The sequence below is a fragment of the Phodopus roborovskii genome, unplaced genomic scaffold (assembly GCF_943737965.1).
Source record: "Phodopus roborovskii unplaced genomic scaffold, PHOROB, whole genome shotgun sequence".
Classification (NCBI taxonomy): domain Eukaryota; kingdom Metazoa; phylum Chordata; class Mammalia; order Rodentia; family Cricetidae; genus Phodopus; species Phodopus roborovskii.
In genome coordinates, this window is record NW_026126547.1 from 7292839 (window position 1) to 7314477 (window position 21639).

Sequence of the window (21639 nt, forward strand, 5' to 3'; positions counted from 1 at the left end):
GTGATCTTTCCATCATCTGATATCTTCTTAAAATTCTTCAGACACTTGAAGTTTTTAATCATGCACCTTTCTATCTTTCTTGGTTAGAGTTACCCCAAGCTATTTTTATATATTTGAGGCTATTATGAAAGGTGTCTTTTACCAGATTTCTTTCTCCATCTTTTTGTCATTTGTATATAGGAGGGCTACTGATTTTTTGAGCTTATCTTGTGTCTAGCTACTCTGCCAAAAATGTTTATCATCTATAGGAGTTTCCTGATAGAAATTTTAGGACCACTTCTCTATTGATATCTCCTTAGTCTCCTTAAGTTGTCTTATTGCTCTAGCTAGAATTTCAAGGACTATATTGAATAGATATTTAGAGAGTAATAAATGAAACAAAACAAACAAAAAAACGACTCCCATTATCCTGGGGAACTGCCATACTGATTTCCAAAGTGGATGTACAAGTTTGCACTCCCACCAGCAGTAGAAGAGTTTTCCACTTTCTCACATCCTCACCAGCATAAACTGTCCTTGGTGTTTTTAAATTTAGCCATTCTGACAGGAGTAAGATGGTATCTTAGAGTTGTTTTGATTTGAATTTCCCTGTTGGCTAAGGATGTTGAACACTTTTCTTGAGTGCCTTTAAGCCATTTTAGATTCCTTTACTGAGAATTCTGTATCTATTCAGTTCTGTATCACACTCTTTTAATTGGATTATTTTGTGTTTTGGTCACTAGCTTCTTTAGTTCTTTTTATATTTTAGAAATTACCACTCTGTCAGATGTGTGGTTGGTAAAAAATTTTCCCATTCTGGGGGCTGCCATTTTTGTCTTGTCGACTGTGTCCTTTCTCTTACAGAAGCTTTTCAATTTCAGGAGGTCCAATTTATTAATTGTAGATCCCTGTGTTTGTGCTATTAGTAGAGTTATGTTCAGGAAGCAGTCTCCTGTACCAATTTGTTCAAGGGTACCTCCAAATTTTTCTTCTAAGAGGTACAGTGTGGCGGGATTTATGTTGAGTTCTTTAATCCTTTTTAACTTAAGTTTTGTACATAGCAATGGATATGTATCTATTTTCAGTGTTCTACACACCAACATCCTGTTATGCTAGCACCATTTGTTGAAGATGCTTTCTTTTTTTTCCATTTTATAATTTTAGCTTCTTTGTAAAAAAAAAAAAAATCAGGTGTTCATAGTTGGGTGAGTTCATAGTTTTCAATTCAATTCCCTTGGTCTACCTGTCTATTTTTGTGCCTGTACCAAGCTGTTTTCAGGGTTATAGCTTTATAGTCGAGCTTGAAGTCAGGGGTGCTGATGCTTCTTGAAGTTCTGTAATAGTACAGGGTAGTTTTAGCTATCCTGGATCTCTTGTTTTTCCATATAAAGTTGAGGATTGTTCTTCCAAGTTCTGTGAAAAATTGTTCTGGGATTTTGATGGCTATTGCATTAAATCTCTATATTTCTTTTGGCAACACTGCCATTTTTACTTTGTTGATCCTACGTATACAACATCATGGGAGATCTTTCCATTTTCTGGTATCTTCTTTAATTTCTTTGTTTAAGACTTAAAGTTCGTATCATATATGTGTTTCACTAGTTTGGTTAGTGTTAGCCCAAGTTATTTTATGTTGTTTGTGGTTATTGTCAAAGGTGATATTTCTCTGAATTATTTCTCAGCCCTGCTACTTTGTTGAAGGTGTTTATCAGGTGTAGGAGATCCCTGGTAGATATATGTGGATAATTCAACTCACAAAATAAGTTGTTTCCAAAACTATGTGACTAGCTATTTGTTTGTAACCAAATACCCCACTTGCATCAGGATGAATAAATACTTTCTCACCCAGAGATACCAAATAGATACTATTACAAGATAATCAGAATATTTACAAACTATAACAGATTCCAGGAATGTTTTGAAGCTACCCTCGTGGCTTGTTAACTATATCTCAAAATTAAATAATATGACCATCTGTATTGTTTAGTTTTTCTAAACTTGAAAGGAACTAGTGTCACCTGGGAAGATATAATATAAACTGAATGATTACCTCCATCTGGTTGGTCTGTGGTGCATTTTCTTAATTAATTATTGACTTAGAGGCATTTAACCTGTGGTGGGTGGTACCATTCCTAAGCAAGTAATCTTGGGTTGCTTCACATGCATAAACATGTAATTCCCAGCAGGAATTCATATGTTTATTTCTGTTGTCTTTTACTTTTATACTGAAACCTTTCATTCTTAATAATACTTTTACATATTTGCAAGATGCAAGATTCTTTCAGTTACAGAATCAGTATTGTCACTGAAAAATGCATAACTGATAAGTGTTAAAATTTGTTTTACTCATAACCTGTTAATATCCCAGTGAAAGTGAAGTATATTTAATTTGTCTTAAGTTTAATAAAGTTACAAATTTTATGAGTTATTTTATATAATGTTATATCCTAATTTTATTTATTTGTCTTTCAGTGAATTACTCTGAGTCCTTTTCATTATTTTTATGTAGCAAACAATATACATTTTGTTATTTTATTCATAGCATGAGCGTTAATGAATAATTTCTTGGCAGGACTTTTGCTACTAAACTTGATTTTTCAATCTGTAGCTCAAGAAGTTAAGTTCAGCCACCTGTTCTCCAGAGGCCAATTAAAATAGCAAATAAATATTCAAAAGCAGAAAAAAGATTTATTAAATATGGTCACATTGGGAAAAGGGACAAAGAGATTTAGTGGTTACATACAGTACATATTTCTGGGTACTAAAGTAGGATAAAAGTTGATAAGGAAGTCCAGGGCCTTTTAAGAAATCCACCAGGGACTTGTCACTTTCCTGGCTCCAGCCTCATCTAGCAAAGGGATCGAACAAATCATTAGAACTGTGCTTTGTGAAATCTACTTTTGGGGTGACAAATCCCCCCACCCCTGATAGTGTCAGGCCTTTTCCATCTATCATGTGAATCTGTGTAGAATTCCAGTTCCCTGTGGTCCATTGCTTCAATAGTCTGGTTAATTAAGGGGTTCAGGTGTCTCTTAGAATACTTTTGCCTCCTTGTTATGCCAATTAGAAAACCATTCCTTTACCTTAGCTATATAACCACCAGCACCTGCTTGAAACCCTGTCTGTGCTCTGTCAGCTGGGCTGAGGTACTATTCCTGGTTTGTATCCCCCTCTCTTATTTGCTGGAGCATCCCCTGCCCCCCCCGCCCCATGTTACTGCCTTTCTTGACTTCTTTTTATTTATTTTAAAATCTTTTTTTTTTATTTTAAAACAACCTTTTCTCATTTTACATATCAATCCCATTCCTACTCACTCCTTTCCTCCTGCTTTCTGCCACCCACCCCCACCCACTCCTCAGAGAGGTTCCCAGGGGGAAGTTAAGAAAGTCTGGCATATCCCTTTGGGGCAGGACCAAGGCCCTTCCCCCTATTTCTAGGCTGAGCAAGGTATTCTTCGAAATAATAGTCTCCTAAAAGCCCGTTAAATCACTAGGAATAAATCCTGGTCCCACTGCCAGTGGCCCCAAGGACTGACTGAGGCACACAACTGTCAATCACATTCAGAGGGCATAGTTTGGTCCTATGTAGTTTCCCCTGCTGTCAGTCTAGAATGAGTGAGCTCCCACTAGCTCAGGTCAGCTGTTTCTGTGGGTTTCCCCAGAGTGATCTTGACACCTTTGCTCATGTTATTATCACTTTTCCCTCTCTTCAACTGGACTCTGGGAATTTGGCCTAGTGCTTAGCTGTGGATCTCTGTATCTGCTTCCATCAGTTGCTGGATGAAGGTTCTAAGATGATAATTCTTGTAGTCATCAATCTCATTACAGGGAAAGGCCAGTTTAGATACCCTCTCCACTAATGCTTAGAGTCCTTAGTGTGAATTCCTGGGAGATTGCCTAGTGCCAGGTTTCTTGCTATCCCCATAATCGCTCCCTCAATCAAGGTATCTCTTTCCTTGCTCTCCCTCTCTGTCATTCCCCCAACTCGACCATCCTATTCCCTCCCATCTGCCTCCTCCTCCCCTGCCGCCACCCCCCCCCCCAATTTTCTCAGGAGATCTCGTTTATTTCTCCTTCCCAGGGGGATCCTTCTATGTCTCTCTTAGGGTTCTCCTTATTACATAGCTTCTATTTTATTTCATGGGCTAGTGGTTTGTGGAGAATTTCTTGCTGATTGAAATTCAAGGACCTTTTCACACCTTGAATTCAGCAAACGGGTATCCTCTGGGAATGAAGTAGGTAATTTCTCACGTAAGAATGATGAATAATAGACTTTTTCCAAAAGGAGAAAAGCTATCTTTTTGATTAATCATACCCAGTGCATTAAATTTTCAACATCTTCTCTTAGAAACTAATCTCTGCATTGAAAACTAAAATCATGTGAGTCATAGGAGAAGCATCCCCAAATGTATTATTTTCCTAGCCTGGTTATATTGCTTAATAAATGATTATTTTAAAAGTAACTTACACATATATAGCCATGAGTTTCATGGAAGTCTAATGCTGATTTGTTTAATAGAAACAGAATTGAGTATATTGTATTGATAAATGCAGTATACTACAATTATATCTATTTTCTGAATAATAAATATCATTTCATTATGATTTTAAATTCTGTAGAACACCAATGAATTTTTAAAAATGTCTCTCCTACTATATTCAGCCTTTAGTTTGAAAAGTAACCTTAGACTGCCTCTTTCTTATTTTACATCGTACTTATCATGCAAAAATGTTTATAAAGGAACTATTTTTATTCAATCACTACAAATATACATTGTTTTACTTAAAATCAATCTTATTTATTATAAATTATATTAACATATTGGTTACCACTGGGAGGGGAACCCAGGGCAATGTTTAGGATATGCAGGCACTCTGACTCAATGAGTCTTTGCATCTTAAAGAGAACTAAATTCTCAGGTTTGGATAGAAAGCAGCCTTCCTGAATCCAACAGAAGCATGATAGGCTTTCCTCCTGGAATCATTTATGTTTTCCTTCATCCAGAATCTTATCTCCTCATGTGTTCTTCCCCATCCATATCTTCTTTTGAACATTGTTATCTTTTTGATAATTTTTTATTTAAATTTGAAACAAGCTTGTTTTACATGTCAATCCCAGTTCCCACATCTTCCTGTCCTCCACTATTCCCCCACCAACCCCTATCACATACCCTTTCTGCTCCCCAGGGAGCAGACTTCCATGGGGAGTCTTCAGAGTCTGTCAAGGATACATTTTTAAGCCTGGAAATTTTATCATTTTTCCAGGCAATGCTTAGAAAAACATCAAATGACAGACACCTTTGTTTTTCTGTAGGTAGAACTGGGCGGAAAAAGCATTACTGTGATATTTGCAAATTTAAACCGAACAGATTGTACAAATGGATTGTCAGAGTGGATTGATTATAATGTCAATAAAAGCCAGACAAATTCTAGTATGGCTGGAAATGATATGTTTATAAAATGCTTTTTGTTCAAACAAAAAGTAAGCCATTTGGAAGTAGTTGGATGACCCTTACAAATCTACCAAACACTCGTAAAATTGCTTTTGGGAGGCCACAGTGATGTGGTTGCTCATCAGCACTGCAATATCTGCAGAAATATAGGGGCAGGGTCATTAACAAAGTTAATGAAAACAGTCAGATGAACTTGGAATGTTCTCATTGTGGGATAATTCAGATTGAATGATGCATCAAAGGACTTGTTAATTATATCAGGACCTTAAATATATAACTTTAAAGAACTACTTAATATTGGTTCTGAATTTTAAATGTTTGAAACAACAAAATGTTTCACTTGATAAAGGATTCTATGATCCTATAACACAATGCAATTTGAGTTTATGGTCAAAAGTACCGAGCTTTATCATTTCATGATGTTTGTTAGGATAATAGGCCTGATTTGATGAGGACTGCAATGGATTTATCATACAAGCTGTGTGTGATACTGACCATTCACTGTTTGAATATATAGGGTAGGCATTTTATGGATATATTTTAATAATTGTTGCCAAAAATTATATTATCTTCCATTCTTATAGAAAAATTGATAATCTTAAAATGACTCCAGGTTTATTCCAAATGCTCAAAGGAAGGGTATGCTACCATCTCTCAGAACTTTTCTACCCTCAATTTATCATCAGTAAAACTGAGCTTGTAGATGAAGATGGTCAAAGGAATCAATGCTGTGGTAGAAACAACATAATAATATTACATGTTGGATATTACATCTTAATATGTTGTAGACATGTTACAAAAATTTCATATTTTACTTTTATTTTTATTGTTTTTCCTTACAAGTGGCATCACAATGTCAACTAGCAAAGAGAAATTGATTTAGTGCAGAATTGTGAACAATTCAGGCCCAATGCCATCAGCTTCATCAGGTATTTCACATAGATAATACTAACTGGCAAAACAGAAAAAAAAATAGTTCTGTAAAAGTTGTATCAGCATTTCTCTTTCACTCACACATATACACACTCACACCCACACACATACAAGTGTGCCAAGTAACTCTGGGGAGTTTAATTAGGCTTCTGTGTACATCTGCCTCCAGAAAGAGCTATCGGTGTCCCTTAATGAAATTAACTGAACTGCAAGGAACTCAAGTATTTTGAATTTTATGAATCAGTTGGTTAAAGTAGAACCTTCAAAGCAAACACATGGATCATTCACTTGTGCTCTTGTTTGAAGCCTCTATAAAAGAAGATGCATCTCACTGTTGACAGACAATAAAAATCATGTACCTCTTCCTGATAGGTAACATAACAAAATCAGTCAACAGATGTTACTAATGATTTTAAGCACAATGGAGTATGAACGTGATTATATCCTGCCGACTTCTGGCTTAACTCTAGTACTGCTTCTTTGGGGTAGATCATCTACACTAGGAAAAGTCCATTTGGGGAATCCAGTGGAGCCTTTTCCCCCAAAATGATTCTTGTTTTTGAAGGATATTGCCATTCTCGTGGCAACTGTTTTAACGAAGACAGTGGCATTTATTGGGGAATGAAGAAATTGACCCTGAGTTACAATCCAGATGGAGGTGCCAAGTGACCCAAATCAATAAGGTAACCTTAATTAGTGACATAGGAAGATTAATATTGTAATATGATTTCACACTCTAAAGCTATAGAACTCCTATTTGTATAACGTTTACTACATGAAACTACTTAATATTTTTCAAAAAATTTTTTTCTAGAAAGCCTTTATTTTTCTTTCAGGTTCATTTTATTTTTAGTTACAGTGTTGTGTGTGGTGTGCGAGGGTTGGGTGTATTGTAGTGTACTGCATGTGTGTGCAGTTGCCCAGTTAAGCTAGAAGAGAGTGCCAGATTACTTGGAGTTATTAGCGGTATAAGGTACATTACATGGTTACTGGGAACCACACTTGAGTCCTCTGGAAGAGAAAGAAGAAATTCTACTGGCTGAGCCATCTTTCCAGCCCCCACCCCAGAATAAGTTTAGGAAGAATAACAGTCTGAGAAGTTATTTAAAGGAAGATGAAGTTTGTGATGGTTACTGCTGTTATTGAGAATGAGTCACAACTTCTGATCTCTCATCTGCTATGCTGAAGAGCACAGAGTATGTTTTATATCTCATTTAAGAATAAATAAGGATTAAGGTCTTTGTACATAACAATCTAGCATTCATCTTTTTCTTTACAGAATTGCTAACTATCCATTCTCATCACCACTGCTGACTGCTTATTCATAGACAACTTAGTCTGTCACTAAATACTGTAACTATGCAAGACTACTCATTTAGCAATAATCATAACAATTAATGAGGAAGACATTGTTTTCTTTTCAATTAGACATTTTCTTAATAATAATAATGATGATAATAATAATAATGCTCTGGAAATACATAAACTATACAAGAATGGTCTGTGAATATGAGAGATAGCTATTTGTCTTTGTCACAATATTTCAGTTATGGACTACACTTACTAACTCTGAAGAGCATCTTTTCCTTTGTTTACTCAATATGTGGACATCTTCTATGATTTTCAAGTGGATAGTCAAATCTTTCTTAATTTATTTTGCTTGCTTTAAGAAAAAAAATCTTTTTTCTTTTAATAATGTGTATGTCTGTATGTGGATATAGTCACAGGAGTGCAGGTGCACACAGAAATCAGAGGTCCCCAGTAGCTGAAGGGACAGGCAACACTGACATGGGTAGAGAGTTGGACTTGGGTTTCCTGAACAGGCAGGACATAACTGCTGACATCTTTCTAGCAGGTGGATATTATGTTATTATTTGGATGTTGTATTTTTATACATTTTATTTGTAAGAGTCCTTTGTAGAAGTCAGTTCAAATATGTACTAGTTACGTGTTCTGTCAGATCATAGAGTACATTGTTATTATCCTAATCATAGTTGTTGAAAGAAGTCTTAATTTCAATTCTGTAAAATTTACAGTTTTAATATTTGTTTGCTTTTTAAATTTTTACTTAAGATCCAATTTCAAATGTCATATTTTTCCAGGTTTTGAGGTCTGTGATTTATCTCAACTTGGTAATTTTGTATGCTGGCAATCAAAGCCATGGCTTGTTCTTTTTCCAGGGACTCAGCACTTTAAAGATTGCATTGAAATTCAGTGAAGTGTCTGCCTTAAATCGGGAAATCAAACAATAATGAGTTCATCTTGGAATCTCTTACTCTGTTTCACTGGTCACTTTGTCTAATCTGCACCAACAGCAAGCTGACATTAATACTTCAGCTTTGCAGGAAGTGGTGATGGGAATATGTTTTTCTGTAGACTGATTTCTTCTTTGGCTTTGCTTCCTATGCATCATCTTCATTTTCATGTAGTTTAGAGAATCAACCCATGAGGGAGTGACTAGGAATCAATGTGAACTGATAGTGAACTCCAGGCGACTCCAGGATTTCAGTATACTGCATTTTGAATGTGTGAGAATAAATGTGTCGAGCTTATAACAGTATTTAACTTTTCTAGGTGATGTTTCCTGGTGTTCTATAGTGGGCTTGAAAATTGTATATTAGATTTATTTATCAGTAGAAGCAGATTTTTCAGTATTGCTCTGAGTACAATTTTTAAATATGCTTTGTTTAGTTTTCTGCATACTAACCCCTCTTCCAGATTATTGCTCTGAAGTCATCAAGTGCACATAAAATCACTTGTGTACAGTACTTAGCAGACGTTTATGTTATTGTTGCACTTGCATTATAGAATCATCTGTGGAAAGCACCTACAATTGAGTATTTCCATGAATCTAGATTCAGTGATAGTGGACTCCATGTTTTCTTCACAAACTAAAGGTAAAATGTGTTCACTATTTCAATATTTGTATAATTTCAGGTCTAGAATATTTTTATTTACAAGTTTTAACACATTTTCTTTTACTCAGTTTATAGTTTTTTTTAAAATATATGAGAGGTTTTATGAAATGATAATTTGTGAACACATTGAATTGAATGTATCCTTCTATTTAAAGAATCTATTACAAAAATCAGTTTTTAGGTCATGTAAAAGCAAAGGCCAATTCTTGCAACATAGTTTTATTGACTCATCATGGAGACTTCAATCTTGCATTCTAATTTTATAAGAGTATTCTGTAACTTTACTGTTATAAGATATCCATGCCAACTATACACATTCACTTAGTCTCATATTAAAAAATGTAAAACATTTCTCCTTTTTTCTTTTTTCTTTTTTTTTTTTTCTCTAGGGAATGTGGATAAGATTATTATTTCTTTCTGTATGTTGTTTGGAGGAATTCACCAAGGAAGCCAACTGGACAGAATTTAATAGTGAGAACAGTTTCTTTTTTGTTACTGATTCCATTTATTTGATCTTTTCTAACTGGTGTCAGTTTTGAAAGTTATATTTTCAATGAAGTGGCCAATTTTGTCTAAAATGGCATAATTTTTTTTCACAGAATCCTTTTACCCTTTTTGTGCTGACCTCTAGAAAATCTTTTTGACATTGGTCCTTGTTTTCTGTTTTATTATCTTCACTTCATTCTTGATAAAATCTTTTCAATATGGTTCATCTTACCAAATGAAAAAAAAAACTTTTTATTTTTATGTATTTTACTACATTACTGCTTCTAATTATCTTAATATTTTCTATTTATTATCTTTTAGCTACTGTTTATATGTTTCCATTAACAAAGTTTAACTTCTTTTTACTGTCATTATGAGATAAATCAAAATTATTAAATTTCACCCTTTTTTGGATATATACATATCCTTTAGTCAATCCTTTCTTTCAAAGCACTACTGTTTCACAAATGTTAATATATGATTTTCATTGCCAGTTACTAAAACTATTATGAATCTTTTGTCACACCCTAATTCATGTGTGAGTTAAGGAGAAAGATAAAGATCATTTTGAACATGTTCCAAAAATATTAGTTTTATGACATCAATTTCTGTTTTCATTTTATACACATCAGAAATAAATGTTATATTATTTTAATGCTTTTGCTTTAGTTGAAATTTTCTTTCTTGCTAAGAATATGATATTTTTTTTCCAAATTTTCCCAGCTCAACAACCAGAATGAAGACTCTACTGGTTTATAGATACAGCTCTATATTTAGAAATAACATCAAGTTGTTTTCAGATTTAAATCATCTTATCATCTATATACTTCAGAATTTTGTGTTACAATCTTGTTAATTGCTATAGCAAGTGTTTCTAGTTCTCTGTTAATTACATAACTGTTTCATTTACATTTTAAATTATGGTATATTGAGTATATATTACAATGAGCTTATTTTTCATTATAGCCACTTTCTTTAAAACTAATCCTTGCTTGCTGGGGCCATAGTAAAGTATCCTACATTTTCATCTTCAGTGTATTGGCATTAGTGTGCATTTATATTTAATTGGACAAAGGTGACTTTAAAACTCTTCATTTGACAATTCTTCTCTCTACACTGTTTTGATTTTATTTTCATTTACTATAACTCCTAGGTTAGTTGTATATAAATTTGTTACTATTTTCTTTTTAATGCTATATTTTCAGGTTATAATACTATGCTGTTAAAGCACAAACACTAGTGTATAGTGCCCTTCATGTTCTCTCTGTATATTATCAGACTTTGAGTTTCTGAGATTCTACCTACAAACTTATTATAAGTTTTATATGCAAAATTTAGAACTTAAATTATTAACAGTGATTATATTTGTCATTTCCTTTTTTTAACATTAGAAAATTCTACATGCACTCATATGGATTAAGAGACCTGCAACATATAGAGCACAAAGAAGCATCCATATCAAGGTCTGCTTCAGGAGCTTTATAAGTCCATGACAGCAACATTTATCTCCACTGCTTCCAAAGAATGTGTTTCATTTATCCTGTTTACGTATCTATTCAAAAGTAAGGTGAAAGCCTTTGCATATTTACTTCACATTTGATGTAATGCAGAAAATTAAAATACTCAGGCTGAGTATGCAGAAAGCTTCAGGATATGTAAAATAGTGAAAAATAAGTTAATAGAATTATATGCATGCTTTGTAAATTTTGAGTTTATGGTACACGTAAAGGGGTACAAGAAACAATGAAGCCATAGACACATCCTTTATAAAATTAAACATAGTGTCAAATTAAGTGATTTCTGTCATGAATGAAATGTTAGGTAAGTTTAAAATGTGGAAATTAAAAAAAAATAAGTCTAACTAAATCTGTTGGTATATTAAAATACAGAATAAAATATATTTTCTTTCTAAACAATTTTTCCAGCAAATGTCATTTTAGTGCCAATCATCTTTAGAGCAATCTTATAAGGAGAAAAGAATATTTTCTCCAGTAATTTAAAAATTAGGATATAGACAAAACAATTTTGTAAAACAACTGGATACATGTAGGGAAAATATTCAAATCTCAGTATTGAAACATGAATTCTATGAATGAATTGGGTATATTCTGTGTACATACATATACAAACATATGTCTTTGGGAACCAAACATACATACATACATACATTCATATATACATGTAAATATTACTATATATATGTACAGGACTAACAGTTAATAGTTAGGAATATTATTTTATGTAAGTTATCTCAATTTCTCACATAAGCATGTGGGGAGTTATTTTGAACTGTTTTAAACAAGAAAAAATGTAATGAACAATTTTATTCAAGACATGCAATATAATAAATAGCCTACATGGAATAAATCAAGAAACTTAAAATGTAATAATTTGGCTATTCCACTCATTTCTACTTGTCTATTCCTCACTGTACATTACCTTAGTATTTTGATTTTTTATATCTACATCACCAAACTCATGTTTTATCAGTTGAAAACATTGTATACTTGTATCAAAAATGTGCACAAGCCTTTATTATTATTCCATGCAGTTGCCTACTGCTCACAACTCAGTATTGTTTCTTCATATTGCTGTTTTATTTTCAGAGCAAATTCATTCTGTAAGTATTAAGTGTATTTGCCATTAGATTCATCCATTGGCAGCAGGTATCATAAGTACTTTGATTCATCTTCTAATTTCTTACTTGTTGCAATAATTTTCAATAAAAATTCCTTATATTTTCCTTCTAAAACCATAACATGGCAGCTAAAATTAACAAGAGTTAATAAACAAGAATTAATAAAATAGCAATCATTTTGTCCATATTAAATCTCAAAAGCACAAGTTTTAATGCACAATACAAGTAAGTCAACTGAACTACAATGTTATTTTCATTCTCAACTACTTTGATTCTGAGCTAACTACAGATTATCAGTGTCTACCCACTTGTCTCGTTCCTGCCACTTTGTGTTCCTGTGGTCCTTGAGCTCTCATCCTCAGATGCACATTCAGGGTGCATGTTCTTTATGCATGTCTACTATTCTAAAATACAGTTACTGTCATTAATCTAACTTGTTGAAATAACTATATACAAGTTGACAAAAATCTGTATCCTGACATAAATCATTTTAATCTGTGGATGTTTTCATGCTATGTGCTGTATGTAGAAGAGGCTCACTTTGCCTATAGGATTATTGAGGGATTAGTCAAAGCAGATTAAAGTAATCCATACTGCAGAGTTTATACTTTAAACAGAAAAACAAGCTTTGAAGAATTAATAGATTTTTCAAGATAAGTGATTTTAGGATGAACAGATCTCAACACAAAGAAAAGTACATTGTAATCATTAAAAATAAAATAGTGGACATTAAATTAGCTCAATCCAACTTCACTGAAAGCTTTGTCTATATAGAAGAACATCAGAAATCCTCAGAGAGCTATGTGTGGACTTGATTTAGAGCCATGAATACCATTTACTTACTCTAGAAAGCTTGGTTTGACAATTTAAACACTGAGAAAACACCAAGTGCTAAATAAGTTTGTACAAATTCCTAAATTTGTACAAATTCTTAACACAACAGCACATACAATTTTAAATTAGATGAGTGAACTCTTATTCAAATTGATGCTTAAACTTTTAAAATATAAGATCCTTGTATGCTGGTTCTACATTTTGATTTTTATAATTACTGAAGAAGCATGGTTTGTATGATTAAAAAATGAGACTAAGTAGACATTTTCTTTATATACATTTTTGTGGCTTTGTATTCTGTGAAGAAATTCATCTTCTTTATGAGGCATGTTCTTTTTTACTAACTTCTGTCCACTCTGGAGTTTTTCTCTATTCCTTTCCACTTTCCAAGAAAAACTTCAAGTATCTGGTTATGAGACTGTGCCCTTGTTACATTTCTGGTCAGTGCTAGTAAATAGTTTTAAAAGCTGGTACTGGCCACAAAAGCACACATTAAGTAAATATCTGTACTTACCACTAGCATTTGCGATGCACCTGGTGCATTGAAACATGCCATTGGCAAAAATAATATGCTTTACTATAGCTTTGATCTTTTTAGAGGGTATCTTATTTACTTCATGTACAATGTTACTTCAGACATTATCTCAGGAGAAGAAAACAAAACCTCTTTTTGTGAGTTACTAGTACAGTAATAGGAAAACTGACAGCTGACCTATTTTTACTGGCTTAAAATACAGAAGTTATGTTGTAGCAAATTGAGGTGGATGCTTGCTAAATGTCAAGAAAAGGGGTTAAAACCTAAAAAAATAATAAGAAGAAACAACTTCCTTTAAATAAATAAGTATAATACTTATATTTGATTCTGTTTATTCTGTTTTTATTCTCTCTTTCTCCCTTTACCCCCCTCTCTCTCTCGTGTGTGTGTGTGTGTGTGTGTGCATGCATGTGTGTTTTAGTGTGAGTGGGGATAGGAGAGAGAATCTTATTTTCCTTTGAGTGAAAATGCTAGAGAACCAAATTTAGAATGGATAACTGTATTTCTCATAGCAAAGAATATTGTTAATTTTTTATCTGTTTTAGAAAACTTCATTCTAAATACATACCAAAAGCAATGGAGACTCTCCAGTGGTAAAGTGAAATATTTTAATATTGCCATCCTCAACAAGTACATTACCAAACAGAAGAATAATAGGTATCCTGGAATTTTCTATTTCTTCCTTATTTTCCCAAATAAAAAAGCACAGAGGCATGCTTCTGTGGATAACATTGAAGCTTACATCTCAGTATGAGAAAAATACAAAAAGAAAACTGCTTCTTTCTTACTAAATGTAAAGCCCCAATTTTGCTGAGCATAGAGTGAGGACATGGCAGAGTCCTGAATCACTTCTCATATCGGTTTTTATTTTTTTAGAATGGGCATTTAGCATTGCAAAAATTTTACTTTTCTTCTCTATTGGATTCTTCTTATGAAAATTACCACAGTTGCTTATTGATATGGATTCCCTTTTGAATTGAAGTGAAGTGAAGTGAAGTGAATTGAAGACCCTGGTTAAGCCAACTATTCAAAACTCTGCTGATAAGTAGAAAAAGATGAATTTGGGTACTTCTTTGTATTTATTTATGGTCTTTCAACTATATAAGAAATGCAGACAATTGAACTTTTGGGTGAATGTAATACACTTCTAGTTACACTAATAGCTCTGAAATAACCCTTTTGCTTTAAAGATGACAGTACCATCAATGAAAGTCTAAACTGTGGCATTCTTGCTTCATAGGTTTCTCAGTCCACAGTCTGGTAAGTAGGGCCAAAATGTCTCTCCTATGTGGCATATAAATGATGCTTCCTGATAGCTTGAGGTTGCCTGAGTTATGGATATGGGGACAAAAACAATCACAATAAATTTTTAACATTTTGAGTTTTAAAACTGACATTTTTTTTTCCCAAATATCCACAAAGAAGCACGAGGTCTGATACTTCATAAGCCATATTCACTCTCATCAAAAAACCATTGATACCATTCCATTCCCTATCAATAATTCAAATATTCACAAGACCATTTTAGAACACTAGAGATGCTATATAGACACAATATGTTATTGAAAATACAAACATTTGTGTTCATATGGTATCAATATAGATATTGAGTGGCAGATTAGATTTGCAAGCATCAATACTAATGATTAGTATTCACTAGTTTGTTTACTCTTAAATAAGTTAAATTCCACAAATATCCTTTAATCCTGTGTCTCTATAGTCAGCCTGGTTTTAAGGTAATATGGATGACTCAATTCAGATAACAAGTAATCTAAATAGGCTTGTTGGAGTTACAAATGTCATATGTATCTTTGCTATTTACCTACCACTATATCCTTCCCATCAAGCCAATGAAAAACAATTCTGAATCAGAATTCCTTATCTTTTTCTGACCATATGCCCAAGATCTTGTTGCTTTGCAGAGAAATTACTGCATGGCCTAGTCATGTATTTCTTCCTTAGTGGCCTATGTTTTATCCTTTGAAGCATTTCATATAGTGTCATGGGCAACAATAAAGCATTTTATTCTTTATTACATGAAACATCAACACCTTTCATGTATTCATTTTGTTTTGATTGATTTGGCAATTTCATGAGAGCTTAACTAAAACCTCCATCCTGACTTAACCATGATGGAGAAATTTACACAAACACTGTAGATAGGTTGATTTACCAACAACTTTGATTGATGGCAGTTCCATTTCTTTTTTTCATTTTGAAAAAACATAGTGTTTTGTAAGCTAAAATTGCTGTGAGTACCAACAGAAAGACTCTAACTGACTTTTTGTTTCAAAACAAATCTATAGAGATAAATCTTAGCAAGTAAAAATTCTTATTTCTGCATAAAAAATATTGTTCAATTTGCTATCATGTCCATGCTATTATGTCCTCACTGCCACTGACTATTCAAAGACCAAGTTCTTTCTTGCTTTCATTCTGAGAGTTGCCTTCACCTCTCTCTGTTCAGTTCAGACCTATTATGTCCACCAGGTATACTATTCTATTATTTTCCTGGTTAGGAGCTTCCTTTAGCAGAGTGTCAAGCTCACTTTCTAATGATCATTTTTCATAGTGGGTGTTGGGATTTCTGCTTTAACAAGGGCTGTTGATGTCTGTTCCTTATCCTCCATCTACCACATCAATGCCATTTTCAAATTGATCTCTGTGGCTTCCTCTTTAAATGCTATAACTAATAGTTTAATGAACTTACATCTTATTCATTCTATTGTTTAAAATTAATTTTCAACTTGACAAAGTCTATAATCACAGACCCCAAATGAGCAGCTGCCTCTATCCCCTGCTAGCAAGACTGCTATGAGAGACTGTACCTTGCAATGTTAACCAAAATATCCCTTCCTGATTAAGGTTTGCTTCTTGTTTGCTGTTTTATCACAAGGAGGAGACAATGAACACATACAGCAACAATGTTGGTATTGCTCAATTCTTGATCAAGTATGGTAACTCTACATCTTTTGTCATCATATAGTGAGTAGCCTGGTAAAGAAAAAAGTAGATTTTTATAAAACATTATATTCTTCTTTATGTATCATGTTGCATATATGCTTTTTAGCATTTTTTAAAATAAAAATATAGTACATAAAAATACAAATTTGGTTTCTTACATTGTGGAAGTCTTAAGTCTATTGTGTACTTCACTTTGTTAAAATCGGTATGCCAGCAGGGCTGTGTTTCTGTATGAGGCTTCCATAATGGCATGTTTCTTTGCCTTTGGTGGCTTCTGAGCTCATCCAAGCTTTCTAGATGATGTCCTCTTTCACAGCTCTTACCTGTAGTCCTGGCTTTGTGGCTTATGATCACTTCTCTTGGCTCTGAGATCTAGTTTATCCATTATTCTTTCTTTCCCCAAAATAATATTTTTATTGATATATTGTTTGGGAATTCTATGCAATGCAGCCTAATCACAATTGCTTCCCAATCATCCCAGGTCTGCTCTCTATGTTAATCCAACCCCTGGAATAGTAAGTACAATTTGTGTTGTCCATATTCTCTGTGGATCAAGGTCATAGTCTTAGTGGCCAGACCCTTAAAGAAAACAGAGTCCTCCACCCACAACCTGCCAGAAGCCATGAATTGTGAGGCTTCATTTCATTGTCCTTATCACAGTGTTTTGAGAGTTCTCTTCAATGGCTTCATGTCTAGACCATTTCTTTTTGTCTTTATTTTTTATGGAGAGGTGGAAATAGGCTGGACAGGTTGCCTATCACAGAAGCGTACTATGTATCCAATTCTCAACTGTGAGTTTGTAGTCATTATATCACTATAAAAGGAGCCCATTCCACATAGAGGTATACTACCTCAGCCTAGACACATGGGGGAGGGCCTAGATTCTGCTCCAAATGATATGACAGACTTTGGAGACTTCCTAAAGGAGGCCTCACCCTCCCTGGGGACCAGAAAGGGGTGGGATGGGGATTGGTGAGGGTGTAGCTTAGGTCATCCTTGAATCCATGTTCCTTTTGTGCCAGCCTACCATGTGCTGGAATTAGAAGTGTGAGCCACAACGTGCTGTCCTAAATACTTGCCTCTTCCTTTGTTGTTGTATATTTTTTTAGCTAGTACTTTTCAAATTTGAATTCAATATATTAAATTCATTACTTTGTAGAGTCATCCTTTCTCTGATTTTTGGAGCTTATAATATCACTACTACAGTCATGAAGACATCTTATAATGTGAAGAATTGTCCCAGGAAGCTAGCTGGGGAAGAATATAAGCTTATAAGCCTTTAGACAATTGAATGAAATAATGGTAGAAATTTTATCAAAGCTCATGATTTTAAGAGTCTAATAAGAATTACATTTGAATGTAAGACAATATAAACATAAAGTATCCATTTCTGAGCATTTTTCTGTGGGGGGTGGAATTTAGCTCATTTAATTTTGAAGTTTAGAGAGACAATATCTCATCTGTGCAGTTTCAAGTAGCTCTTCTCTGAGATGACCATAGTTTGTTAGATAAATCTTTAACCTGCACCCTTCCAATTCTTAAAGTAGAACTCGATTGACTGAGTTTAATCATAGCTAAGTGTATGTATATATCTGGGGGAAAGAAAGGAAAATTAAAATGAAACATCCATGGGGTATGTGAAGATAGTATTTTCCTTATCTCCTTATTCTTAAGTAGATAATGTGTCTCCTTCACAAACTAGCAAAAGCTAGTACAATTCAAAATTAGATAACTCAAGAAAATATAACACTTTACAGATTCCTATTTACCTTATAGTAAGTGCCACAAAGATGGCCTTATGGAAGCAAAGTCACAGAGCAGAATAGTGAGAGGTGATGTATTAGGGATCAGTCTCTACAAGTGAAAACTAAAGCCCTCCATAGCTACGGAGATAATGCTCCTGCTCACTTAGGTTAGCTAAGGGAACCTGCTAAACAGAAAAAAAATATGAATTCATTGCTGAAAAAAGGTTTTCTCCAAACTTTCTGTAGCTTTCCTGACAGGATTGGGATTCTACTGAAAAGTTTGCAAATACACGTGAGTGAAAGAGAAAATGGATTTGTATCTTGTGGAAATTGTCTGAATGGAAGCATGAGGCACAACAGATGGTGTGATTCTACCCTTGGTAAATTGACACTGAATGTATCCTCGCTGTGTCTCTGTCTCTGTCTGCATTTGCCTCTCTCTGTATCTGATTCTCTCTGCCTCTCTGTCCTGTCTTTTGCTTAAAGAAAGAAATTCTAAATTGCCATTCCTATTCCATAGTGCCATTATTACACAGTGCTCTCAGGAACAATTGCATAATATTTCCTTCTTGTCCTAGGCTGTAATGTGTCACTATACAAAGGTCTCCCTGCAGGCATGTCTCCTTTTACAAAGAAAGCTAAAGAACTTGAGCACACATGCAGATTCATGGTTATTTAGAAGAAGAGAACAGGTTATGGATGCAGTTGTCATGAGAAGACCCTTCCAGAAGAGCTTTATTAGGTGGCAGTGAGAAGTTTGACACTTTTAATGTAGTCGGGCCTAGACCATATGCCAAACAGGAAGGGAGCCAGGTTGGTTCACAAATGTATCAATTGAAATTGGGAGGGGTTTTTTCCTGCTGATTTATGAGTGCTCTTTCTGACTTAGCAACTGTCAGTTATTTGTTCTAAGCCACAAAATGTAGGGGGATGTGGCTTGATTGGGAGAACAGAGTGAAAGGTGACTAGAGGATATGTGATACAACAGCTGTACTCATAAAGTCTCATAGAACATCTAAAGCCTTGGAAAGTGAAGCCCAACAAAAGCAAGATTTGCATTCGGTATCTCATCTTGTTCTTTTCCAATTTGGGGTCTCTAAGCAATGTACTAAGTTCAGTTAAATATATACCAATAAAGCTTCCGTTTATTTTCTCCCAGTGCTCTCACAAACTCAACTAAAGTCAAGATGGAATTATCTTGTCAAAAACTGTAACATTAAATTACTCTAGGGAAGCCTGCAGGTGCAAAGTTGTTTTTGCATGCAAATTTTGGGGTTCTAATCCAAACACAGTCCCATTGCAAATCTATCATATACACTAAAATTAAACACTGATGCATTCAAGAGTGTGTGTGTGTGTGTGTGTGTGTGTTGAATTTCAACTCAGCTAAAGGCATTGATTATGTAGAATAGAAAATACTGCTTTTTATAATGGCCTAGATCTAGATGATTTACATGCTAAATATTCCCAAGAGCATATTTAACGTCAGTAAAAATATGTTTTCTAAAGCCAGAATATAAAATCTAACCAATTATTGTGAGCAATAAAAACTTTGTCAAGTGTTACCCTAAGAATAATTATACAAAGAGCAGTGGGTTCTTTTCATTGAATATTGATTTCTTTTTTAGAAATTGCCTGTAAGATGAAAAAATTTCTCAATTCTTGTGAAATCTTTAACTCATTTTCATATTATAAATGTCATTCATCCAAACATACTGAAGCATCATAAAAAAGATAACACAGACTTATTCTGAATGATGCCACAAAAGTCAATATTCTTTGAAAGTAGCCTTTAAAAAGGTAAGATTTATATGAGTTTCTAATAGTATATATATCCAAGAATAACTACACCATAAAGAGATTAAAATACAAAGTAGGGGGAGTCAGCCTGTATTCAATCCTAGTGTGACCTTCAATATCACTTTACTTTTTTTTACTTAAAAGAAGTCTTGAGAGTATCTTTCAGGGTACAATGTAAATAAATGGAGACACAAGGTGATTAGCTATTTAGAACTCAAATTGGAAGAAATTCACAGAAGTAAGTGGTTAGTGACAATCAAGGCACACAGGGCAAAGAATGCATGCTAGTGTTGAACTCATCCCTTTGCTGTAGAGAATCCAGGGTCCCCTGCCCTGGTACCGTCCCACCTGGCCCTGGACAATAGCTACTTCTGTTTCTTAAGTTGACTCTTAGGAAACACTTCTTTGAGCTGTTGCCTTCAAGGAGCAGGGAACCTCTGAATTTAGGCCTTCTTCCTTAGAAGGAATTAGTATCTTAATGGGATATAACTTCTGCTGGGTAAATTGATCTTTGAATGTTTTCTTATCATTCCAGTGCTTCTTTTCAGTGGTACTGACCTTTGATTCTTTTTCTCTGTCTTGAAATGCCCTTTGCCAAGCAAATTATTTCATTATTTTCAAGTTTACCTTACTCAAGTTCTAAGGACATAGGTAGAGTAAAACTAGATTCTTGGTAAAATCTTTACACAAATGACCATTATTTACTTTCTCATAGTTTTTTTTCTGTCTTCTGATAGTTTATGAGCTGGTCTTCACTGTCCACATTTCTCAATATCCTTGTCTCCTCAGTTCCCTGCAGTACAGATGATTAAGCTCTGCTTTGAGCACTCAACGTTATTTCTAATTCAAACTTCTAACCTCTTCCACTTAAAAACCACAAAATAGCTTCAAAGGCCTAAAAACTACATGATAGCATTTGTTACAGAAATATCCTCCTTCTCAGTACCAATGTTTGGTTCAATTTCTTTTTCTTGCTGCTGTGATAAAATGCCCTTCTACAAAATCAACTTAGAGGGGAAAGGGCTTATTTTGCCTCACCATGTACATCCTGTGAGTAAAGTAAAAATGGGAGGAGGGTGAAGCAGCTGATCACATCATATCTGTGATCAGGAAATAGAGAGGGAGAGTGCATGCTTGGTATTGATCTTGCCCACAATTATGATATCTTCCCATATCAGTTGACATAGTTAAAATCTATTCCCCACAATCATCCCCCAGGTCCACTTTCTGATGTTTGTAGGATCTTTCAAAGTGAAATCAGGGAGGGAGCAGTGAAAAGATTTAAGAAAGAAAGGTATTAGGTCAACTGGTACTATGGTAAGAGATTTATAAATGTCAGTAGTAGGCTGTACACT